This window comes from Lepisosteus platostomus, chromosome 10, assembly GCF_059453375.1.
Source record: "Lepisosteus platostomus isolate fLepPlt1 chromosome 10, fLepPlt1.hap1, whole genome shotgun sequence".
NCBI classification, from domain to species: Eukaryota; Metazoa; Chordata; class Actinopteri; order Semionotiformes; family Lepisosteidae; genus Lepisosteus; species Lepisosteus platostomus.
In genome coordinates, this window is record NC_142620.1 from 26,828,174 (window position 1) to 26,854,370 (window position 26,197).

The following is a 26,197-nucleotide window of genomic DNA, read 5'->3' on the forward strand; positions in this document are numbered from 1 at the left end:
GCACACTGGGGTTAAGGGCTGACTCAGTGGGCTCTTCTGAGCCAGTCAGTTACACTGTGATTCCAAGGGTTGAGAGAACGCGTTTATTTCGGGCTGAAAAACATGTTTTGAAAAGTATGTTGTTCCTACCCTATAAATTACATGTTGGTGACCAAAGTTGCCAAAACGTGTTTATTTGTGCTGAAAAACACGTTTTGACAACTTCTGCACACTGGTGTTAAGGGCTGACTCAGTGGGCTCTTCTGAGCCAGTCAGTTACACTGTGATTCCAAGGGTTGAGAGAACGTGTTTATTTCGGGCTGAAAAACATGTTTTGAAAAGTATGTTGTTCCTACCCTATAAATTACATGTTGGTGACCAAAGTTGCCAAAACGTGTTTATTTGTGCTGAAAAACACGTTTTGACAAATTCTGCACACTGGGGTTAAGGGCTGACTCAGTGGGCTCTTCTGAGCCTGTCAGTTACACTGTGATTCCAAGGGTTGAGAAAACGCGTTTATTTCGGGCTAAAAAACACGTTTTGAAAAGTGTTCTGTTCCTGCCCTATAACTTACATGTTGGTGACCAAAGTTGCCAAAACGTGTTTATTTGTGCTGAAAAACACGTTTTGACAACTTCTGCACACTGGGGTTAAGGGCTGACTCAGTGGGCTCTTCTGAGCCAGTCAGTTACACTGCGATTCCAAGGGTTGAGAAAACGCGTTTATTTCGGGCTGAAAAACACGTTTTGAAAAGTGTTCTGTTCCTGCCCTATAACTTACATGTTGTTGACCAAAGTTGCCAAAATGTGTTTATTTCTGCTGAAAAACACGTTTTGACAACTTCTGCACACTGGGGTTAAGGGCTGACTCAGTGGGCTCTTCTGAGCCAGTCAGTTACACTGTGATTCCAAGTGTTGAGAAAACGCGTTTACTTCGGGCTGAAAAACACGTTTTGAAAAGTATGTTGTTCCTGCCCTATAACTTACATGTTGGTGACCAAAGCTGCCAAAACGTGTTTATATGTGCTGAAAAACACGTTTTGACAACTTCTGCACACTGGGGTTAAGGGCTGACTCAGTGGGCTCTTCTGAGCCAGTCAGTTACACTGGGATTCCAAGGGTTGAGAAAACGCATTTATTTCGGGCTGAAAAACACGTTTTGAAAAGTGTTCTGTTCCTGCCCTATAACTTACATGTTGTTGACCAAAGTTGCCAAAACGTGTTTATTTGTGCTGAAAAACACGTTTTGACAACTTCTGCACACTGGGGTTAAGGGCTGACTCAGTGGGCTCTTCTGAGGCAGGCAGTTACATTGGGATTCAACAGTCTGAAAAAACGTGTTTATTTTTGGCTGAAAAACACGTTTTGTAAAGTGTGGTGTTCATGCCCCGCAAGTTACATGTGGGTGACCAACGTTGCCCAAACGTGTTTATTTCTGTTGAAAAGCACGTTTTGATAACTTCTGCACACTGGGGTTAAGGGCTGACTCAGTGGGCTCTTCTGAGCTAGGCAGTTACTTTGGGATTTAACAGTTTGAGATGACGCGTTTATTTCGGGCTGAAAAACACGTTTTGAAAAGTGTGCTGTTCCTGCCCCAGAAGTTACATGGGGGTGACCAACATTGCCCGAACGTGTTTATTTCTGCTGAAAAACACGTTTTGTCAACTTCTGCACACTAGGGTTAAGGGCTGACTCAGTGGGCTCTTCTGAGTAAGGCAGTTACATTGGGATTCCAAGGTTTGAAAAAACGCGTTTATTTCGGGCTGAAAAACACGTTTTGAAAAGTGTTCTGTTCCTGCCCTATAACTTACATGTTGGTGACCAAAGTTGCCAAAACGTGTTTATTTGTGCTGAAAAACACGTTTTGACAACTTCTGCACACTGGGGTTAAGGGCTGACTCAGTGGGCTCTTCTGAGCCAGTCAGTTACACTGTGATTCCAAGGGTTGAGAGAATGCGTTTATTTCGGGCTGAAAAACATGTTTTGAAAAGTATGTTGTTCCTACCCTATAACTTACGTGTTGGTGACCAAAGCTGCCAAAACGTGTTTATTTGTGCTGAAAAACACGTTTTGACAACTTCTGCACACTGGGGTTAAGGGCTGACTCAGTGGGCTCTTCTGAGCCAGTCAGTTACACTGGGATTCCAAGGGTTGAGAAAACGCGTTTATTTCGGGCTGAAAAACACGTTTTGAAAAGTGTTCTGTTCCTGCCCTATAACTTACATGTTGTTGACCAAAGTTGCCAAAACGTGTTTATTTGTGCTGAAAAACACGTTTTGACAACTTCTGCACACTGGGGTTAAGGGCTGACTCAGTGGGCTCTTCTGAGGCAGGCAGTTACATTGGGATTCAACAGTCTGAAAAAACGTGTTTATTTTTGGCTGAAAAACACGTTTTGTAAAGTGTGGTGTTCATGCCCCGCAAGTTACATGTGGGTGACCAACGTTGCCCAAACGTGTTTATTTCTGTTGAAAAACACGTTTTGATAACTTCTGCACACTGGGGTTAAGGGCTGACTCAGTGGGCTCTTCTGAGCCAGGCAATTACTTTGGGATTTAAAAGTTTGAGATGACGCGTTTATTTCGGGCTAAAAAACACGTTTTGAAAAGTGTTTTGTTCCTGCCCTATAACTTACATGTTGGTGACCAAAGTTGCCAAAACGTGTTTATTTGTGCTGAAAAACACGTTTTGACAACTTCTGCACACTGGGGTTAAGGGCTGACTCAGTGGGCTCTTCTGAGCCAGTCAGTTACACTGCGATTCCAAGGGTTGAGAAAACGCGTTTATTTCGGGCTGAAAAACACGTTTTGAAAAGTGTTCTGTTCCTGCCCTATAACTTACATGTTGGTGACCAAAGTTGCCAAAACGTGTTTATTTGTGCTGAAAAACACGTTTTGACAACTTCTGCACACTGGGGTTAAGGGCTGACTCAGTGGGCTCTTCTGAGCCAGTCAGTTACACTGTGATTCCAAGGGTTGAGAAAACGCGTTTACTTCGGGCTGAAAAACACGTTTTGAAAAGTATGTTGTTCCTGCCCTATAACTTACGTGTTGGTGACCAAAGCTGCCAAAACGTGTTTATTTGTGCTGAAAAACACGTTTTGACAACTTCTGCACACTGGGGTTAAGGGCTGACTCAGTGGGCTCTTCTGAGCCAGTCAGTTACACTGGGATTCCAAGGGTTGAGAAAACGCGTTTATTTCGGGCTGAAAAACACGTTTTGAAAAGTGTTCTGTTCCTGCCCTATAACTTACATGTTGTTGACCAAAGTTGCCAAAACGTGTTTATTTGTGCTGAAAAACACGTTTTGACAACTTCTGCACACTGGGGTTAAGGGCTGACTCAGTGGGCTCTTCTGAGGCAGGCAGTTACATTGGGATTCAACAGTCTGAAAAAACGTGTTTATTTTTGGCTGAAAAACACGTTTTGTAAAGTGTGGTGTTCATGCCCCGCAAGTTACATGTGGGTGACCAACGTTGCCCAAACGTGTTTATTTCTGTTGAAAAACACGTTTTGATAACTTCTGCACACTGGGGTTAAGGGCTGACTCAGTGGGCTCTTCTGAGCCAGGCAGTTACTTTGGGATTTAACAGTTTGAGATGACGCGTTTATTTCGGGCTGAAAAACACGTTTTGAAAAGTGTGCTGTTCCTGCCCCAGAAGTTACATGGGGGTGACCAACATTGCCCGAACGTGTTTATTTCTGCTGAAAAACACGTTTTGTCAACTTCTGCACACTAGGGTTAAGGGCTGACTCAGTGGGCTCTTCTGAGTAAGGCAGTTACATTGGGATTCCAAGGTTTGAAAAAACGTGTTTATTTCGGGCTGAAAAACACGTTTTGAAAAGTGTTCTGTTCCTGCCCTATAACTTACATGTTGGTGACCAAAGTTGCCAAAACGTGTTTATTTGTGCTGAAAAACACGTTTTGACAACTTCTGCACACTGGGGTTAAGGGCTGACTCAGTGGGCTCTTCTGAGCCAGTCAGTTACACTGTGATTCCAAGGGTTGAGAGAACGCGTATATTTCGGGCTGAAAAACATGTTTTGAAAAGTATGTTGTTCCTACCCTATAAATTACATGTTGGTGACCAAAGTTGCCAAAACGTGTTTATTTGTGCTGAAAAACACGTTTTGACAACTTCTGCACACTGGGGTTAAGGGCTGACTCAGTGGGCTCTTCTGAGCCAGTCAGTTACACTGTGATTCCAAGGGTTGAGAGAACGCGTTTATTTCGGGCTGAAAAACATGTTTTGAAAAGTATGTTGTTCCTACCCTATAAATTACATGTTGGTGACCAAAGTTGCCAAAACGTGTTTATTTGTGCTGAAAAACACGTTTTGACAACTTCTGCACACTGGGGTTAAGGGCTGACTCAGTGGGCTCTTCTGAGCCAGTCAGTTACACTGCGATTCCAAGGTTTGGAAAACGCGTTTATTTCGGGCTGAAAAACACGTTTTGAAAAGTGTTCTGTTTCTGCCCTATAACTTACATGTTGTTGACCAAAGTTGCCAATACGTGTTTATTTGTGCTGAAAAACACGTTTTGACAACTTCTGCACACTAGGGTTAAGGGCTGACTCAGTGGGCTCTTCTGAGCCAGTCAGTTACACTGTGATTCCAAGGGTTGAGAAAACGCGTTTATTTCGGGCTGAAAAACACGTTTTGAAAAGTATGTTGTTCCTGCCCTATAACTTACATGTTGGTGACCAAAGTTGCCAAAACGTGTTTATTTGTGCTGAAAAACACATTTTGACAACTTCTGCACACTGGGGTTAAGGGCTGACTCAGTGGGCTCTTCTGAGCCAGTCAGTTACACTGCGATTCCAAGGTTTGGAAAACGCGTTTATTTCGGGCTGAAAAACACGTTTTGAAAAGTGTTCTGTTTCTGCCCTATAACTTACATATTGTTGACCAAAGTTGCCAATACGTGTTTATTTGTGCTGAAAAACACGTTTTGACAACTTCTGCACACTGGGGTTAAGGGCTGACTCAGTGGGCTCTTCTGAGCCAGTCAGTTACACTGTGATTCCAGGAGTTGAGAAAACGCGTTTATTTCGGGCTGAAAAACACTTTTTGAAAAGTATGTTGTTCCTACCCTATAAATTACATGTTGGTGACCAAAGTTGCCAAAACGTGTTTATTTGTGCTGAAAAACACGTTTTGACAAATTCTGCACACTGGGGTTAAGGGCTGACTCAGTGGGCTCTTCTGAGCCTGTCAGTTACACTGTGATTCCAAGGGTTGAGAAAACGCGTTTATTTCGGGCTGAAAAACATGTTTTGAAAAGTGTTCTGTTCCTGCCCTATAACTTACATGTTGGTGACCAAAGTTGCCAAAACTTGTTTATTTGTGCTGAAAAACACGTTTTGACAACTTCTGCACACTGGGGTTAAGGGCTGACTCAGTGGGCTCTTCTGAGCCAGTCAGTTACACTGGGATTCCAAGGGTTGAGAAAACGCGTTTATTTCGGGCTGAAAAACACGTTTTGAAAAGTGTTCTGTTCCTGCCCTATAACTTACATGTTGGTGACCAAAGTTGCCAAAACGTGTTTATTTGTGCTGAAAAACACGTTTTGACAACTTCTGCACACTGGGGTTAAGGGCTGACTCAGTGGGCTCTTCTGAGCCAGTCAGTTACACTGTGATTCCAAGGGTTGAGAGAACGCGTTTATTTCGGGCTGAAAAACACGTTTTGAAAAGTATGTTGTTCCTACCCTATAAATTACATGTTGGTGACCAAAGTTGCCAAAACGTGTTTATTTGTGCTGAAAAACACGTTTTGACAACTTCTGCACACTGGGGTTAAGGGCTGACTCAGTGGGCTCTTCTGAGCCAGTCAGTTACACTGCGATTCCAAGGTTTGGAAAACGCGTTTATTTCGGGCTGAAAAACACGTTTTGAAAAGTATGTTGTTCCTGCCCTATAACTTACATGTTGGCGACCAAAGTTGCCAAAACGTGTTTATTTGTGCTGAAAAACACATTTTGACAACTTCTGCACACTGGGGTTAAGGGCTGACTCAGTGGGCTCTTCTGAGCCAGTCAGTTACACTGTGATTCCAAGGGTTGAGAGAACGCGTTTATTTCGGGCTGAAAAACATGTTTTGAAAAGTATGTTGTTCCTACCCTATAAATTACATGTTGGTGACCAAAGTTGCCAAAACGTGTTTATTTGTGCTGAAAAACACGTTTTGACAACTTCTGCACACTGGGGTTAAGGGCTGACTCAGTGGGCTCTTCTGAGCCAGTCAGTTACACTGCGATTCCAAGGTTTGGAAAACGCGTTTATTTCGGGCTGAAAAACACGTTTTGAAAAGTGTTCTGTTTCTGCCCTATAACTTACATGTTGTTGACCAAAGTTGCCAATACGTGTTTATTTGTGCTGAAAAACACGTTTTGACAACTTCTGCACACTGGGGTTAAGGGCTGACTCAGTGGGCTCTTCTGAGCCAGTCAGTTACACTGTGATTCCAAGAGTTGAGAAAACGCATTTATTTCGGGCTGAAAAACACGTTTTGAAAAGTGTTCTGTTCCTGCCCTATAACTTACATGTTGGTGACCAAAGTTGCCAAAACGTGTTTATTTGTGCTGAAAAACACGTTTTGACAACTTCTGCACACTGGGGTTAAGGGCTGACTCAGTGGGCTCTTCTGAGCCAGTCAGTTACACTGTGATTCCAAGGGTTGAGAAAACGCGTTTACTTCGGGCTGAAAAACACGTATTGAAAAGTATGTTGTTCCTGCCCTATAACTTACGTGTTGGTGACCAAAGCTGCCAAAACGTGTTTATTTGTGCTGAAAAACACGTTTTGACAACTTCTGCACACTGGGGTTAAGGGCTGACTCAGTGGGCTCTTCTGAGCCAGTCAGTTACACTGGGATTCCAAGGGTTGAGAAAACGCGTTTATTTCGGGCTGAAAAACACGTTTTGAAAAGTGTTCTGTTCCTGCCCTATAACTTACATGTTGTTGACCAAAGTTGCCAAAACGTGTTTATTTGTGCTGAAAAACACGTTTTGACAACTTCTGCACACTGGGGTTAAGGGCTGACTCAGTGGGCTCTTCTGAGCCAGTCAGTTACACTGGGATTCCAAGGGTTGAGAAAACGCGTTTATTTCGGGCTGAAAAACATGTTTTGAAAAGTGTTCTGTTCCTGCCCTATAACTTACATGTTGTTGACCAAAGTTGCCAAAATGTGTTTATTTCTGCTGAAAAACACGTTTTGACAACTTCTGCACACTGGGGTTAAGGGCTGACTCAGTGGGCTCTTCTGAGCCAGGCAGTTACATTGGTATTCCAAGGTTTGAAAAAACGCGTTTAATTCGGGCTGAAAAACACGTTTTGAAAAGTGTACTGTTCCTGCCCCAGAAGTTACATGGGGGTGACCAAAGTTGCCCAAACGTGTTTATTTCTGCTGAAAAACACGTTTTGACAACTTCTGCACACTGGGGTTAAGGGCTGACTCAGTGGGCTCTTCTGAGCCAGGCAGTTACTTTGGGATTTAACAGTTTGAGATGACGCGTTTATTTCGGGCTGAAAAACACGTTTTGAAAAGTTTGCTGTTCCTGCCCCAGAAGTTACATGGGGGTGACCAACATTGCCCGAACGTGTTTATTTCTGCTGAAAAACACGTTTTGTCAACTTCTGCACACTAGGGTTAAGGGCTGACTCAGTGGGCTCTTCTGAGTAAGGCAGTTACATTGGGATTCCAAGGTTTGAAAAAACGCGTTTATTTCGGGCTGAAAAACACGTTTTGAAAAGTGTTCTGTTCCTGCCCTATAACTTACATGTTGGTGACCAAAGTTGCCAAAACGTGTTTATTTGTGCTGAAAAACACGTTTTGACAATTTCTGCACACTGGGGTTAAGGGCTGACTCAGTGGGCTCTTCTGAGCCAGTCAGTTACACTGTGATTCCAAGGGTTGAGAGAACGCGTTTATTTCGGGCTGAAAAACATGTTTTGAAAAGTATGTTGTTCCTACCCTATAAATTACATGTTGGTGACCAAAGTTGCCAAAACGTGTTTATTTGTGCTGAAAAACACGTTTTGACAACTTCTGCACACTGGTGTTAAGGGCTGACTCAGTGGGCTCTTCTGAGCCAGTCAGTTACACTGTGATTCCAAGGGTTGAGAGAACGCGTTTATTTCGGGCTGAAAAACATGTTTTGAAAAGTATGTTGTTCCTACCCTAAAAATTACATGTTGGTGACCAAAGTTGCCAAAACGTGTTTATTTGTGCTGAAAAACACGTTTTGACAACTTCTGCACACTGGGGTTAAGGGCTGACTCAGTGGGCTCTTCTGAGCCAGTCAGTTACACTGCGATTCCAAGGTTTGGAAAACGCGTTTATTTCGGGCTGAAAAACACGTTTTGAAAAGTGTTCTGTTTCTGCCCTATAACTTACATGTTGTTGACCAAAGTTGCCAATACGTGTTTATTTGTGCTGAAAAACACGTTTTGACAACTTCTGCACACTGGGGTTAAGGGCTGACTCAGTGGGCTCTTCTGAGCCAGTCAGTTACACTGTGATTCCAAGGGTTGAGAAAACGCGTTTATTTCGGGCTGAAAAACACGTTTTGAAAAGTATGTTGTTCCTGCCCTATAACTTACATGTTGGTGACCAAAGTTGCCAAAACGTGTTTATTTGTGCTGAAAAACACATTTTGACAACTTCTGCACACTGGGGTTAAGGGCTGACTCAAAGGGCTCTTCTGAGCCAGTCAGTTACACTGTGATTCCTATGGTTGAGAAAACGCGTTTATTTCGGGCTGAAAAACACGTTTTGAAAAGTGTTCTGTTTCTGCCCTATAACTTACATGTTGTTGACCAAACTTGCCAATACGTGTTTATTTGTGCTGAAAAACACGTTTTGACAACTTCTGCACACTAGGGTTAAGGGCTGACTCAGTGGGCTCTTCTGAGCCAGTCAGTTACACTGTGATTCCAAGGGTTGAGAAAACGCGTTTATTTCGGGCTGAAAAACACGTTTTGAAAAGTATGTTGTTCCTGCCCTATAACTTACATGTTGGTGACCAAAGTTGCCAAAACGTGTTTATTTGTGCTGAAAAACACATTTTGACAACTTCTGCACACTGGGGTTAAGGGCTGACTCAGTGGGCTCTTCTGAGCCAGTCAGTTACACTGTGATTCCAAGGGTTGAGAGAACGCGTTTATTTCGGGCTGAAAAACATGTTTTGAAAAGTATGTTGTTCCTACCCTATAAATTACATGTTGGTGACCAAAGTTGCCAAAACGTGTTTATTTGTGCTGAAAAACACGTTTTGACAACTTCTGCACACTGGGGTTAAGGGCTGACTCAGTGGGCTCTTCTGAGCCAGTCAGTTACACTGCGATTCCAAGGTTTGGAAAACGCGTTTATTTCGGGCTGAAAAACACGTTTTGAAAAGTGTTCTGTTTCTGCCCTATAACTTACATGTTGTTGACCAAAGTTGCCAATACGTGTTTATTTGTGCTGAAAAACACGTTTTGACAACTTCTGCACACTGGGGTTAAGGGCTGACTCAGTGGGCTCTTCTGAGCCAGTCAGTTACACTGTGATTCCAAGAGTTGAGAAAACGCATTTATTTCGGGCTGAAAAACACGTTTTGAAAAGTGTTCTGTTCCTGCCCTATAACTTACATTTTGGTGACCAAAGTTGCCAAAACGTGTTTATTTGTGCTGAAAAACACGTTTTGACAACTTCTGCACACTGGGGTTAAGGGCTGACTCAGTGGGCTCTTCTGAGCCAGTCAGTTACACTGTGATTCCAAGGGTTGAGAGAACGCGTTTATTTCGGGCTGAAAAACATGTTTTGAAAAGTATGTTGTTCCTACCCTATAAATTACATGTTGGTGACCAAAGTTGCCAAAACGTGTTTATTTGTGCTGAAAAACACGTTTTGACAACTTCTGCACACTGGGGTTAAGGGCTGACTCAGTGGGCTCTTCTGAGCCAGTCAGTTACACTGCGATTCCAAGGTTTGGAAAACGCGTTTATTTCGGGCTGAAAAACACGTTTTGAAAAGTATGTTGTTCCTGCCCTATAACTTACATGTTGGCGACCAAAGTTGCCAAAACGTGTTTATTTGTGCTGAAAAACACATTTTGACAACTTCTGCACACTGGGGTTAAGGGCTGACTCAGTGGGCTCTTCTGAGCCAGTCAGTTACACTGTGATTCCAAGGGTTGAGAGAACGCGTTTATTTCGGGCTGAAAAACATGTTTTGAAAAGTATGTTGTTCCTACCCTATAAATTACATGTTGGTGACCAAAGTTGCCAAAACGTGTTTATTTGTGCTGAAAAACACGTTTTGACAACTTCTGCACACTGGGGTTAAGGGCTGACTCAGTGGGCTCTTCTGAGCCAGTCAGTTACACTGCGATTCCAAGGTTTGGAAAACGCGTTTATTTCGGGCTGAAAAACACGTTTTGAAAAGTGTTCTGTTTCTGCCCTATAACTTACATGTTGTTGACCAAAGTTGCCAATACGTGTTTATTTGTGCTGAAAAACACGTTTTGACAACTTCTGCACACTGGGGTTAAGGGCTGACTCAGTGGGCTCTTCTGAGCCAGTCAGTTACACTGTGATTCCAGGAGTTGAGAAAACGCGTTTATTTCGGGCTGAAAAACACTTTTTGAAAAGTATGTTGTTCCTACCCTATAAATTACATGTTGGTGACCAAAGTTGCCAAAACGTGTTTATTTGTGCTGAAAAACACGTTTTGACAAATTCTGCACACTGGGGTTAAGGGCTGACTCAGTGGGCTCTTCTGAGCCTGTCAGTTACACTGTGATTCCAAGGGTTGAGAAAACGCGTTTATTTCGGGCTGAAAAACATGTTTTGAAAAGTGTTCTGTTCCTGCCCTATAACTTACATGTTGGTGACCAAAGTTGCCAAAACTTGTTTATTTGTGCTGAAAAACACGTTTTGACAACTTCTGCACACTGGGGTTAAGGGCTGACTCAGTGGGCTCTTCTGAGCCAGTCAGTTACACTGGGATTCCAAGGGTTGAGAAAACGCGTTTATTTCGGGCTGAAAAACACGTTTTGAAAAGTGTTCTGTTCCTGCCCTATAACTTACATGTTGGTGACCAAAGTTGCCAAAACGTGTTTATTTGTGCTGAAAAACACGTTTTGACAACTTCTGCACACTGGGGTTAAGGGCTGACTCAGTGGGCTCTTCTGAGCCAGTCAGTTACACTGCGATTCCAAGGTTTGGAAAACGCGTTTATTCCGGGCTGAAAAACACGTTTTGAAAAGTGTTCTGTTTCTGCCCTATAACTTACATGTTGTTGACCAAAGTTGCCAATACGTGTTTATTTGTGCTGAAAAACACGTTTTGACAACTTCTGCACACTGGGGTTAAGGGCTGACTCAGTGGGCTCTTCTGAGCCAGTCAGTTACACTGTGATTCCAAGGGTTGAGAAAACGCGTTTATTTCGGGCTGAAAAACACTTTTTGAAAAGTATGTTGTTCCTACCCTATAAATTACGTTGGTGACCAAAGTTGCCAAAACGTGTTTATTTGTGCTGAAAAACACGTTTTGACAAATTCTGCACACTGGGGTTAAGGGCTGACTCAGTGGGCTCTTCTGAGCCTGTCAGTTACACTGTGATTCCAAGGGTTGAGAAAACGCGTTTATTTCGGGCTGAAAAACATGTTTTGAAAAGTGTTCTGTTCCTGCCCTATAACTTACATGTTGGTGACCAAAGTTGCCAAAACTTGTTTATTTGTGCTGAAAAACACGTTTTGACAACTTCTGCACACTGGGGTTAAGGGCTGACTCAGTGGGCTCTTCTGAGCCAGTCAGTTACACTGGGATTCCAAGGGTTGAGAAAACGCGTTTATTTCGGGCTGAAAAACACGTTTTGAAAAGTGTTCTGTTCCTGCCCTATAACTTACATGTTGGTGACCAAAGTTGCCAAAACGTGTTTATTTGTGCTGAAAAACACGTTTTGACAACTTCTGCACACTGGGGTTAAGGGCTGACTCAGTGGGCTCTTCTGAGCCAGTCAGTTACACTGGGATTCCAAGGGTTGAGAAAACGCGTTTATTTCGGGCTGAAAAACACGTTTTGAAAAGTATGTTGTTCCTGCCCTATAACTTACGTGTTGGTGACCAAAGCTGCCAAAACGTGTTTATTTGTGCTGAAAAACACGTTTTGACAACTTCTGCACACTGGGGTTAAGGGCTGACTCAGTGGGCTCTTCTGAGCCAGTCAGTTACACTGGGATTCCAAGGGTTGAGAAAACGCGTTTATTTCGGGCTGAAAAACACGTTTTGAAAAGTGTTCTGTTCCTGCCCTATAACTTACATGTTGTTGACCAAAGTTGCCAAAACGTGTTTATTTGTGCTGAAAAACACGTTTTGACAACTTCTGCACACTGGGGTTAAGGGCTGACTCAGTGGGCTCTTCTGAGCCAGTCAGTTACACTGTGATTCCAAGGGTTGAGAAAACGCGTTTATTTCGGGCTGAAAAACACGTTTTGAAAAGTATGTTGTTCCTGCCCTATAACTTACATGTTGGTGACCAAAGTTGCCAAAACGTGTTTATTTGTGCTGAAAAACACGTTTTGACAACTTCTGCACACTGGGGTTAAGGGCTGACTCAGTGGGCTCTTCTGAGCCAGTCAGTTACACTGTGATTCCAGGAGTTGAGAAAACGCGTTTATTTCGGGCTGAAAAACACGTTTTGAAAAGTGTTCTGTTCCTGCCCTATAACTTACATGTTGTTGACCAAAGTTGCCAAAACGTGTTTATTTGTGCTGAAAAACACGTTTTGACAACTTCTGCACACTGGGGTTAAGGGCTGACTCAGTGGGCTCTTCTGAGCCAGTCAGTTACACTGTGATTCCAAGAGTTGAGAAAACGCGTTTATTTCGGGCTGAAAAACATGTTTTGAAAAGTGTTCTGTTCCTGCCCTATAACTTACATGTTGGTGACCAAAGTTGCCAAAACTTGTTTATTTGTGCTGAAAAACACGTTTTGACAACTTCTGCACACTGGGGTTAAGGGCTGACTCAGTGGGCTCTTCTGAGCCAGTCAGTTACACTGGGATTCCAAGGGTTGAGATAACGCGTTTATTTCAGGCTGAAAAAAACGTTTTGAAAAGTGTTCTGTTCCTGCCCTATAACTTACATGTTGTTGACCAAAGTTGCCAAAACGTGTTTATTTGTGCTGAAAAACACGTTTTGACAACTTCTGCACACTGGGGTTAAGGGCTGACTCAGTGGGCTCTTCTGAGCCTGTCAGTTACACTGTGATTCCAAGGGTTGAGAAAACGCGTTTATTTCGGGCTGAAAAACATGTTTTGAAAAGTGTTCTGTTCCTGCCCTATAACTTACATGTTGGTGACCAAAGTTGCCAAAACTTGTTTATTTGTGCTGAAAAACACGTTTTGACAACTTCTGCACACTGGGGTTAAGGGCTGACTCAGTGGGCTCTTCTGAGCCAGTCAGTTACACTGTGATTCCAAGGGTTGAGAAAACGCGTTTATTTCGGGCTAGAAAACACGTTTTGAAAAGTGTTCTGTTCCTGCCCTATAACTTACATGTTGGTGACCAAAGTTGCCAAAACGTGTTTATTTGTGCTGAAAAACACGTTTTGACAACTTCTGCACACTGGGGTTAAGGGCTGACTCAGTGGGCTCTTCTGAGCCAGTCAGTTACACTGCGATTCCAAGGGTTGAGAAAACGCGTTTATTTCGGGCTGAAATACACGTTTTGAAAAGTGTTCTGTTCCTGCCCTATAACTTACATGTTGGCGACCAAAGTTGCCAAAACGTGTTTATTTGTGCTGAAAAACACGTTTTGACAATTTCTGCACACTGGGGTTAAGGGCTGACTCAGTGGGCTCTTCTGAGCCAGTCAGTTACACTGTGATTCCAAGGGTTGAGAAAACGCGTTTATTTCGGGCTAGAAAACACGTTTTGAAAAGTGTTCTGTTCCTGCCCTATAACTTACATGTTGGTGACCAAAGTTGCCAAAACGTGTTTATTTGTGCTGAAAAACACGTTTTGACAACTTCTGCACACTGGGGTTAAGGGCTGACTCAGTGGGCTCTTCTGAGCCAGTCAGTTACACTGCGATTCCAAGGGTTGAGAAAACGCGTTTATTTCGGGCTGAAAAACACGTTTTGAAAAGTGTTCTGTTCCTGCCCTATAACTTACATGTTGGCGACCAAAGTTGCCAAAACGTGTTTATTTGTGCTGAAAAACACGTTTTGACAACTTCTGCACACTGGGGTTAAGGGCTGACTCAGTGGGCTCTTCTGAGCCAGTCAGTTACACTGTGATTCCAAGAGTTGAGAAAACGCATTTATTTCGGGCTGAAAAACACGTTTTGAAAAGTGTTCTGTTCCTGCCCTATAACTTACATGTTGGTGACCAAAGTTGCCAAAACGTGTTTATTTGTGCTGAAAAACACGTTTTGACAACTTCTGCACACTGGGGTTAAGGGCTGACTCAGTGGGCTCTTCTGAGCCAGTCAGTTACACTGTGATTCCAAGGGTTGAGAAAACGCGTTTATTTCGGGCTGAAAAACACGTTTTGAAAAGTATGTTGTTCCTGCCCTATAACTTACGTGTTGGTGACCAAAGCTGCCAAAACGTGTTTATTTGTGCTGAAAAACACGTTTTGACAACTTCTGCACACTGGGGTTAAGGGCTGACTCAGTGGGCTCTTCTGAGCCAGTCAGTTACACTGTGATTCCAAGGGTTGAGAAAACGCGTTTATTTCGGGCTAAAAAACACGTTTTGAAAAGTGTTCTGTTCCTGCCCTATAACTTACATGTTGGTGACCAAAGTTGCCAAAACGTGTTTATTTGTGCTGAAAAACACGTTTTGACAACTTCTGCACACTGGGGTTAAGGGCTGACTCAGTGGGCTCTTCTGAGCCAGTCAGTTACACTGCGATTCCAAGGGTTGAGAAAACGCGTTTATTTCGGGCTGAAAAACACGTTTTGAAAAGTGTTCTGTTCCTGCCCTATAACTTACATGTTGGCGACCAAAGTTGCCAAAACGTGTTTATTTGTGCTGAAAAACACGTTTTGACAACTTCTGCACACTGGGGTTAAGGGCTGACTCAGTGGGCTCTTCTGAGCCAGTCAGTTACACTGTGATTCCAAGAGTTGAGAAAACGCATTTATTTCGGGCTGAAAAACACTTTTTGAAAAGTATGTTGTTCCTACCCTATAAATTACGTTGGTGACCAAAGTTGCCAAAACGTGTTTATTTGTGCTGAAAAACACGTTTTGACAAATTCTGCACACTGGGGTTAAGGGCTGACTCAGTGGGCTCTTCTGAGCCTGTCAGTTACACTGTGATTCCAAGGGTTGAGAAAACGCGTTTATTTCGGGCTGAAAAACATGTTTTGAAAAGTGTTCTGTTCCTGCCCTATAACTTACATGTTGGTGACCAAAGTTGCCAAAACTTGTTTATTTGTGCTGAAAAACACGTTTTGACAACTTCTGCACACTGGGGTTAAGGGCTGACTCAGTAGGCTCTTCTGAGCCAGTCAGTTACACTGTGATTCCAAGGGTTGAGAAAACGCGTTTATTTCGGGCTGAAAAACACTTTTTGAAAAGTATGTTGTTCCTACCCTATAAATTACATGTTGGTGACCAAAGTTGCCAAAACGTGTTTATTTGTGCTGAAAAACACGTTTTGACAAATTCTGCACACTGGGGTTAAGGGCTGACTCAGTGGGCTCTTCTGAGCCTGTCAGTTACACTGTGATTCCAAGGGTTGAGAAAACGCGTTTATTTCGGGCTGAAAAACATGTTTTGAAAAGTGTTCTGTTCCTGCCCTATAACTTACATGTTGGTGACCAAAGTTGCCAAAACGTGTTTATTTGTGCTGAAAAACACGTTTTGACAACTTCTGCACACTGGGGTTAAGGGCTGACTCAGTGGGCTCTTCTGAGCCAGTCAGTTACACTGTGATTCCAAGGGTTGAGAAAACGCGTTTATTTCGGGCTAAAAAACACGTTTTGAAAAGTGTTCTGTTCCTGCCCTATAACTTACATGTTGGTGACCAAAGTTGCCAAAACGTGTTTATTTGTGCTGAAAAACACGTTTTGACAACTTCTGCACACTGGGGTTAAGGGCTGACTCAGTGGGCTCTTCTGAGCCAGTCAGTTACACTGCGATTCCAAGGGTTGAGAAAACGCGTTTATTTCGGGCTGAAAAACACGTTTTGAAAAGTGTTCTGTTCCTGCCCTATAACTTACATGTTGGCGACCAAAGTTGCCAAAACGTGTTTATTTGTGCTGAAAAACACGTTTTGACAACTTCTGCACACTGGGGTTAAGGGCTGACTCAGTGGGCTCTTCTGAGCCAGTCAGTTACACTGTGATTCCAAGAGTTGAGAAAACGCATTTATTTCGGGCTGAAAAACACGTTTTGAAAAGTGTTCTGTTCCTGCCCTATTACTTACATGTTGGTGACCAAAGTTGCCAAAACGTGTTTATTTGTGCTGAAAAACACGTTTTGACAACTTCTGCACACTGGGGTTAAGGGCTGACTCAGTGGGCTCTTCTGAGCCAGTCAGTTACACTGTGATTCCAAGGGTTGAGAAAACGCGTTTATTTCGGGCTGAAAAACACGTTTTGAAAAGTATGTTGTTCCTGCCCTATAACTTATGTGTTGGTGACCAAAGCTGCCAAAACGTGTTTATTTGTGCTGAAAAACACGTTTTGACAACTTCTGCACACTGGGGTTAAGGGCTGACTCAGTGGGCTCTTCTGAGCCAGTCAGTTACACTGGGATTCCAAGGGTTGAGAAAACGCGTTTATTTCGGGCTGAAAAACATGTTTTGAAAAGTGTTCTGTTCCTGCCCTATAACTTACATGTTGTTGACCAAAGTTGCCAAAATGTGTTTATTTCTGCTGAAAAACACGTTTTGACAACTTCTGCACACTGGGGTTAAGGGCTGACTCAGTGGGCTCTTCTGAGCCAGGCAGTTACATTGGTATTCCAAGGTTTGAAAAAACGCGTTTAATTCGGGCTGAAAAACACGTTTTGAAAAGTGTACTGTTCCTGCCCCAGAAGTTACATGGGGGTGACCAAAGTTGCCCAAACGTGTTTATTTCTGCTGAAAAACACGTTTTGACAACTTCTGCACACTGGGGTTAAGGGCTGACTCAGTGGGCTCTTCTGAGCCAGTCAGTTACACTGTGATTCCAAGAGTTGAGAAAACGCATTTATTTCGGGCTGAAAAACACGTTTTGAAAAGTGTTCTGTTCCTGCCCTATTACTTACATGTTGGTGACCAAAGTTGCCAAAACGTGTTTATTTGTGCTGAAAAACACGTTTTGACAACTTCTGCACACTGGGGTTAAGGGCTGACTCAGTGGGCTCTTCTGAGCCAGTCAGTTACACTGTGATTCCAAGGGTTGAGAAAACGCGTTTATTTCGGGCTGAAAAACACGTTTTGAAAAGTATGTTGTTCCTGCCCTATAACTTATGTGTTGGTGACCAAAGCTGCCAAAACGTGTTTATTTGTGCTGAAAAACACGTTTTGACAACTTCTGCACACTGGGGTTAAGGGCTGACTCAGTGGGCTCTTCTGAGCCAGTCAGTTACACTGGGATTCCAAGGGTTGAGAAAACGCGTTTATTTCGGGCTGAAAAACATGTTTTGAAAAGTGTTCTGTTCCTGCCCTATAACTTACATGTTGTTGACCAAAGTTGCCAAAATGTGTTTATTTCTGCTGAAAAACACGTTTTGACAACTTCTGCACACTGGGGTTAAGGGCTGACTCAGTGGGCTCTTCTGAGCCAGGCAGTTACATTGGTATTCCAAGGTTTGAAAAAACGCGTTTAATTCGGGCTGAAAAACACGTTTTGAAAAGTGTACTGTTCCTGCCCCAGAAGTTACATGGGGGTGACCAAAGTTGCCCAAACGTGTTTATTTCTGCTGAAAAACACGTTTTGACAACTTCTGCACACTGGGGTTAAGGGCTGACTCAGTGGGCTCTTCTGAGCCAGTCTGTTACACTGTGATTCCAAGGGTTGAGAAAACGCGTTTATTTCGGGCTGAAAAACACGTTTTGAAAAGTGTTCTGTTCCTGCCCTATAACTTACATGTTGGTGACCAAAGTTGCCAAAACGTGTTTATTTGTGCTGAAAAACACGTTTTGACAACTTCTGCACACTGGGGTTAAGGGCTGACTCAGTGGGCTCTTCTGAGCCAGTCAGTTACACTGTGATTCCAAGGGTTGAGAAAACGCGTTTATTTCGGGCTGAAAAACACGTTTTGAAAAGTATGTTGTTCCTGCCCTATAACTTACGTGTTGGTGACCAAAGCTGCCAAAACGTGTTTATTTGTGCTGAAAAACACGTTTTGACAACTTCTGCACACTGGGGTTAAGGGCTGACTCAGTGGGCTCTTCTGAGCCAGTCAGTTACACTGTGATTCCAAGGGTTGAGAAAACGCGTTTATTTCGGGCTGAAAAACACTTTTTGAAAAGTATGTTGTTCCTACCCTATAAATTACTTGTTGTTGACCAAAGTTGCCAAAACGTGTTTATTTGTGCTGAAAAACACGTTTTGACAAATTCTGCACACTGGGGTTAAGGGCTGACTCAGTGGGCTCTTCTGAGCCTGTCAGTTACACTGTGATTCCAAGGGTTGAGAAAACGCGTTTATTTCGGGCTGAAAAACATGTTTTGAAAAGTGTTCTGTTCCTGCCCTATAACTTACATGTTGGTGACCAAAGTTGCCAAAACGTGTTTATTTGTGCTGAAAAACACGTTTTGACAACTTCTGCACACTGGGGTTAAGGGCTGACTCAGTGGGCTCTTCTGAGCCAGTCAGTTACACTGTGATTCCAAGGGTTGAGAAAACGCGTTTATTTCGGGCTAAAAAACACGTTTTGAAAAGTGTTCTGTTCCTGCCCTATAACTTACATGTTGGTGACCAAAGTTGCCAAAACGTGTTTATTTGTGCTGAAAAACACGTTTTGACAACTTCTGCACACTGGGGTTAAGGGCTGACTCAGTGGGCTCTTCTGAGCCAGTCAGTTACACTGCGATTCCAAGGGTTGAGAAAACGCGTTTATTTCGGGCTGAAAAACACGTTTTGAAAAGTGTTCTGTTCCTGCCCTATAACTTACATGTTGGCGACCAAAGTTGCCAAAACGTGTTTATTTGTGCTGAAAAACACGTTTTGACAACTTCTGCACACTGGGGTTAAGGGCTGACTCAGTGGGCTCTTCTGAGCCAGTCAGTTACACTGTGATTCCAAGAGTTGAGAAAACGCATTTATTTCGGGCTGAAAAACACGTTTTGAAAAGTGTTCTGTTCCTGCCCTATAACTTACATGTTGGTGACCAAAGTTGCCAAAACGTGTTTATTTGTGCTGAAAAACACGTTTTGACAACTTCTGCACACTGGGGTTAAGGGCTGACTCAGTGGGCTCTTCTGAGCCAGTCTGTTACACTGTGATTCCAAGGGTTGAGAAAACGCGTTTATTTCGGGCTGAAAAACACGTTTTGAAAAGTGTTCTGTTCCTGCCCTATAACTTACATGTTGGTGACCAAAGTTGCCAAAACGTGTTTATTTGTGCTGAAAAACACGTTTTGACAACTTCTGCACACTGGGGTTAAGGGCTGACTCAGTGGGCTCTTCTGAGCCAGTCAGTTACACTGTGATTCCAAGGGTTGAGAAAACGCGTTTATTTCGGGCTGAAAAACACGTTTTGAAAAGTATGTTGTTCCTGCCCTATAACTTACGTGTTGGTGACCAAAGCTGCCAAAACGTGTTTATTTGTGCTGAAAAACACGTTTTGACAACTTCTGCACACTGGGGTTAAGGGCTGACTCAGTGGGCTCTTCTGAGCCAGTCAGTTACACTGTGATTCCAAGGGTTGAGAAAACGCGTTTATTTCGGGCTGAAAAACACTTTTTGAAAAGTATGTTGTTCCTACCCTATAAATTACTTGTTGTTGACCAAAGTTGCCAAAACGTGTTTATTTGTGCTGAAAAACACGTTTTGACAAATTCTGCACACTGGGGTTAAGGGCTGACTCAGTGGGCTCTTCTGAGCCTGTCAGTTACACTGTGATTCCAAGGGTTGAGAAAACGCGTTTATTTCGGGCTGAAAAACATGTTTTGAAAAGTGTTCTGTTCCTGCCCTATAACTTACATGTTGGTGACCAAAGTTGCCAAAACGTGTTTATTTGTGCTGAAAAACACGTTTTGACAACTTCTGCACACTGGGGTTAAGGGCTGACTCAGTGGGCTCTTCTGAGCCAGTCAGTTACACTGTGATTCCAGGAGTTGAGAAAACGCGTTTATTTCGGGCTAAAAAACACGTTTTGAAAAGTGTTCTGTTCCTGCCCTATAACTTACATGTTGGTGACCAAAGTTGCCAAAACGTGTTTATTTGTGCTGAAAAACACGTTTTGACAACTTCTGCACACTGGGGTTAAGGGCTGACTCAGTGGGCTCTTCTGAGCCAGTCAGTTACACTGCGATTCCAAGGGTTGAGAAAACGCGTTTATTTCGGGCTGAAAAACACGTTTTGAAAAGTGTTCTGTTCCTGCCCTATAACTTACATGTTGGCGACCAAAGTTGCCAAAACGTGTTTATTTGTGCTGAAAAACACGTTTTGACAACTTCTGCACACTGGGGTTAAGGGCTGACTCAGTGGGCTCTTCTGAGCCAGTCAGTTACACTGTGATTCCAAGAGTTGAGAAAACGCATTTATTTCGGGCTGAAAAACACGTTTTGAAAAGTGTTCTGTTCCTGCCCTATAACTTACATGTTGGTGACCAAAGTTGCCAAAACGTGTTTATTTGTGCTGAAAAACACGTTTTGACAACTTCTGCACACTGGGGTTAAGGGCTGACTCAGTGGGCTCTTCTGAGCCAGTCAGTTACACTGTGATTCCAAGGGTTGAGAAAACGCGTTTATTTCGGGCTGAAAAACACGTTTTGAAAAGTATGTTGTTCCTGCCCTATAACTTATGTGTTGGTGACCAAAGCTGCCAAAACGTGTTTATTTGTGCTGAAAAACACGTTTTGACAACTTCTGCACACTGGGGTTAAGGGCTGACTCAGTGGGCTCTTCTGAGCCAGTCAGTTACACTGGGATTCCAAGGGTTGAGAAAACGCGTTTATTTCGGGCTGAAAAACATGTTTTGAAAAGTGTTCTGTTCCTGCCCTATAACTTACATGTTGTTGACCAAAGTTGCCAAAATGTGTTTATTTCTGCTGAAAAACACGTTTTGACAACTTCTGCACACTGGGGTTAAGGGCTGACTCAGTGGGCTCTTCTGAGCCAGGCAGTTACATTGGTATTCCAAGGTTTGAAAAAACGCGTTTAATTCGGGCTGAAAAACACGTTTTGAAAAGTGTACTGTTCCTGCCCCAGAAGTTACATGGGGGTGACCAAAGTTGCCCAAACGTGTTTATTTCTGCTGAAAAACACGTTTTGACAACTTCTGCACACTGGGGTTAAGGGCTGACTCAGTGGGCTCTTCTGAGCCAGGCAGTTACTTTGGGATTTAACAGTTTGAGATGACGCGTTTATTTCGGGCTGAAAAACACGTTTTGAAAAGTGTGCTGTTCCTGCCCCAGAAGTTACATGGGGGTGACCAACATTGCCCGAACGTGTTTATTTCTGCTGAAAAACACGTTTTGTCAACTTCTGCACACTAGGGTTAAGGGCTGACTCAGTGGGCTCTTCTGAGTAAGGCAGTTACATTGGGATTCCAAGGTTTGAAAAAACGCGTTTATTTCGGGCTGAAAAACACGTTTTGAAAAGTGTTCTGTTCCTGCCCTATAACTTACATGTTGGTGACCAAAGTTGCCAAAACGTGTTTATTTGTGCTGAAAAACACGTTTTGACAACTTCTGCACACTGGGGTTAAGGGCTGACTCAGTGGGCTCTTCTGAGCCAGTCTGTTACACTGTGATTCCAAGGGTTGAGAAAACGCGTTTATTTCGGGCTGAAAAACACGTTTTGAAAAGTGTTCTGTTCCTGCCCTATAACTTACATGTTGGTGACCAAAGTTGCCAAAACGTGTTTATTTGTGCTGAAAAACACGTTTTGACAACTTCTGCACACTGGGGTTAAGGGCTGACTCAGTGGGCTCTTCTGAGCCAGTCAGTTACACTGTGATTCCAAGGGTTGAGAAAACGCGTTTATTTCGGGCTGAAAAACACGTTTTGAAAAGTATGTTGTTCCTGCCCTATAACTTACGTGTTGGTGACCAAAGCTGCCAAAACGTGTTTATTTGTGCTGAAAAACACGTTTTGACAACTTCTGCACACTGGGGTTAAGGGCTGACTCAGTGGGCTCTTCTGAGCCAGTCAGTTACACTGTGATTCCAAGGGTTGAGAAAACGCGTTTATTTCGGGCTGAAAAACACTTTTTGAAAAGTATGTTGTTCCTACCCTATAAATTACTTGTTGTTGACCAAAGTTGCCAAAACGTGTTTATTTGTGCTGAAAAACACGTTTTGACAAATTCTGCACACTGGGGTTAAGGGCTGACTCAGTGGGCTCTTCTGAGCCTGTCAGTTACACTGTGATTCCAAGGGTTGAGAAAACGCGTTTATTTCGGGCTGAAAAACATGTTTTGAAAAGTGTTCTGTTCCTGCCCTATAACTTACATGTTGGTGACCAAAGTTGCCAAAACGTGTTTATTTGTGCTGAAAAACACGTTTTGACAACTTCTGCACACTGGGGTTAAGGGCTGACTCAGTGGGCTCTTCTGAGCCAGTCAGTTACACTGTGATTCCAAGGGTTGAGAAAACGCGTTTATTTCGGGCTAAAAAACACGTTTTGAAAAGTGTTCTGTTCCTGCCCTATAACTTACATGTTGGTGACCAAAGTTGCCAAAACGTGTTTATTTGTGCTGAAAAACACGTTTTGACAACTTCTGCACACTGGGGTTAAGGGCTGACTCAGTGGGCTCTTCTGAGCCAGTCAGTTACACTGCGATTCCAAGGGTTGAGAAAACGCGTTTATTTCGGGCTGAAAAACACGTTTTGAAAAGTGTTCTGTTCCTGCCCTATAACTTACATGTTGGCGACCAAAGTTGCCAAAACGTGTTTATTTGTGCTGAAAAACACGTTTTGACAACTTCTGCACACTGGGGTTAAGGGCTGACTCAGTGGGCTCTTCTGAGCCAGTCAGTTACACTGTGATTCCAAGAGTTGAGAAAACGCATTTATTTCGGGCTGAAAAACACGTTTTGAAAAGTGTTCTGTTCCTGCCCTATAACTTACATGTTGGTGACCAAAGTTGCCAAAACGTGTTTATTTGTGCTGAAAAACACGTTTTGACAACTTCTGCACACTGGGGTTAAGGGCTGACTCAGTGGGCTCTTCTGAGCCAGTCAGTTACACTGTGATTCCAAGGGTTGAGAAAACGCGTTTATTTCGGGCTGAAAAACACGTTTTGAAAAGTATGTTGTTCCTGCCCTATAACTTATGTGTTGGTGACCAAAGCTGCCAAAACGTGTTTATTTGTGCTGAAAAACACGTTTTGACAACTTCTGCACACTGGGGTTAAGGGCTGACTCAGTGGGCTCTTCTGAGCCAGTCAGTTACACTGGGATTCCAAGGGTTGAGAAAACGCGTTTATTTCGGGCTGAAAAACATGTTTTGAAAAGTGTTCTGTTCCTGCCCTATAACTTACATGTTGTTGACCAAAGTTGCCAAAATGTGTTTATTTCTGCTGAAAAACACGTTTTGACAACTTCTGCACACTGGGGTTAAGGGCTGACTCAGTGGGCTCTTCTGAGCCAGGCAGTTACATTGGTATTCCAAGGTTTGAAAAAACGCGTTTAATTCGGGCTGAAAAACACGTTTTGAAAAGTGTACTGTTCCTGCCCCAGAAGTTACATGGGGGTGACCAAAGTTGCCCAAACGTGTTTATTTCTGCTGAAAAACACGTTTTGACAACTTCTGCACACTGGGGTTAAGGGCTGACTCAGTGGGCTCTTCTGAGCCAGGCAGTTACTTTGGGATTTAACAGTTTGAGATGACGCGTTTATTTCGGGCTGAAAAACACGTTTTGAAAAGTGTGCTGTTCCTACCCCAGAAGTTACATGGGGGTGACCAACATTGCCCGAACGTGTTTATTTCTGCTGAAAAACACGTTTTGTCAACTTCTGCACACTAGGGTTAAGGGCTGACTCAGTGGGCTCTTCTGAGTAAGGCAGTTACATTGGGATTCCAAGGTTTGAAAAAACGCGTTTATTTCGGGCTGAAAAACACGTTTTGAAAAGTGTTCTGTTCCTGCCCTATAACTTACATGTTGGTGACCAAAGTTGCCAAAACGTGTTTATTTGTGCTGATAAACACGTTTTGACAATTTCTGCACACTGGGGTTAAGGGCTGACTCAGTGGGCTCTTCTGAGCCAGTCAGTTACACTGTGATTCCAAGGGTTGAGAGAACGCGTTTATTTCGGGCTGAAAAACATGTTTTGAAAAGTATGTTGTTCCTACCCTATAAATTACATGTTGGTGACCAAAGTTGCCAAAACGTGTTTATTTGTGCTGAAAAACACGTTTTGACAACTTCTGCACACTGGGGTTAAGGGCTGACTCAGTGGGCTCTTCTGAGCCAGTCAGTTACACTGCGATTCCAAGGTTTGGAAAACGCGTTTATTTCGGGCTGAAAAACACGTTTTGAAAAGTGTTCTGTTTCTGCCCTATAACTTACATGTTGTTGACCAAAGTTGCCAATACGTGTTTATTTGTGCTGAAAAACACGTTTTGACAACTTCTGCACACTGGGGTTAAGGGCTGACTCAGTGGGCTCTTCTGAGCCAGTCAGTTACACTGTGATTCCAAGGGTTGAGAAAACGCGTTTATTTCGGGCTGAAAAACACTTTTTGAAAAGTATGTTGTTCCTACCCTATAAATTACATGTTGGTGACCAAAGTTGCCAAAACGTGTTTATTTGTGCTGAAAAACACGTTTTGACAAATTCTGCACACTGGGGTTAAGGGCTGACTCAGTGGGCTCTTCTGAGCCTGTCAGTTACACTGTGATTCCAAGGGTTGAGAAAACGCGTTTATTTCGGGCTGAAAAACATGTTTTGAAAAGTGTTCTGTTCCTGCCCTATAACTTACATGTTGGTGACCAAAGTTGCCAAAACTTGTTTATTTGTGCTGAAAAACACGTTTTGACAACTTCTGCACACTGGGGTTAAGGGCTGACTCAGTGGGCTCTTCTGAGCCAGTCAGTTACACTGGGATTCCAAGGGTTGAGAAAACGCGTTTATTTCGGGCTGAAAAACACGTTTTGAAAAGTGTTCTGTTCCTGCCCTATAACTTACATGTTGGTGACCAAAGTTGACAAAACGTGTTTATTTGTGCTGAAAAACACGTTTTGACAACTTCTGCACACTGGGGTTAAGGGCTGACTCAGTGGGCTCTTCTGAGCCAGTCAGTTACACTGCGATTCCAAGGGTTGAGAAAACGCGTTTATTTCGGGCTGAAAAACACGTTTTGAAAAGTGTTCTGTTCCTGCCCTATAACTTACATGTTGGCGACCAAAGTTGCCAAAACGTGTTTATTTGTGCTGAAAAACACGTTTTGACAACTTCTGCACACTGGGGTTAAGGGCTGACTCAGTGGGCTCTTCTGAGCCAGTCAGTTACACTGTGATTCCAAGAGTTGAGAAAACGCATTTATTTCGGGCTGAAAAACACGTTTTGAAAAGTGTTCTGTTCCTGCCCTATAACTTACATGTTGGCGACCAAAGTTGCCAAAACGTGTTTATTTGTGCTGAAAAACACGTTTTGACAACTTCTGCACACTGGGGTTAAGGGCTGACTCAGTGGGCTCTTCTGAGCCAGTCTGTTACACTGTGATTCCAAGGGTTGAGAAAACGCGTTTATTTCGGGCTGAAAAACACGTTTTGAAAAGTGTTCTGTTCCTGCCCTATAACTTACATGTTGGTGACCAAAGTTGACAAAACGTGTTTATTTGTGCTGAAAAACACGTTTTGACAACTTCTGCACACTGGGGTTAAGGGCTGACTCAGTGGGCTCTTCTGAGCCAGTCAGTTACACTGCGATTCCAAGGGTTGAGAAAACGCGTTTATTTCGGGCTGAAAAACACGTTTTGAAAAGTGTTCTGTTCCTGCCCTATAACTTACATGTTGGCGACCAAAGTTGCCAAAACGTGTTTATTTGTGCTGAAAAACACGTTTTGACAACTTCTGCACACTGGGGTTAAGGGCTGACTCAGTGGGCTCTTCTGAGCCAGTCAG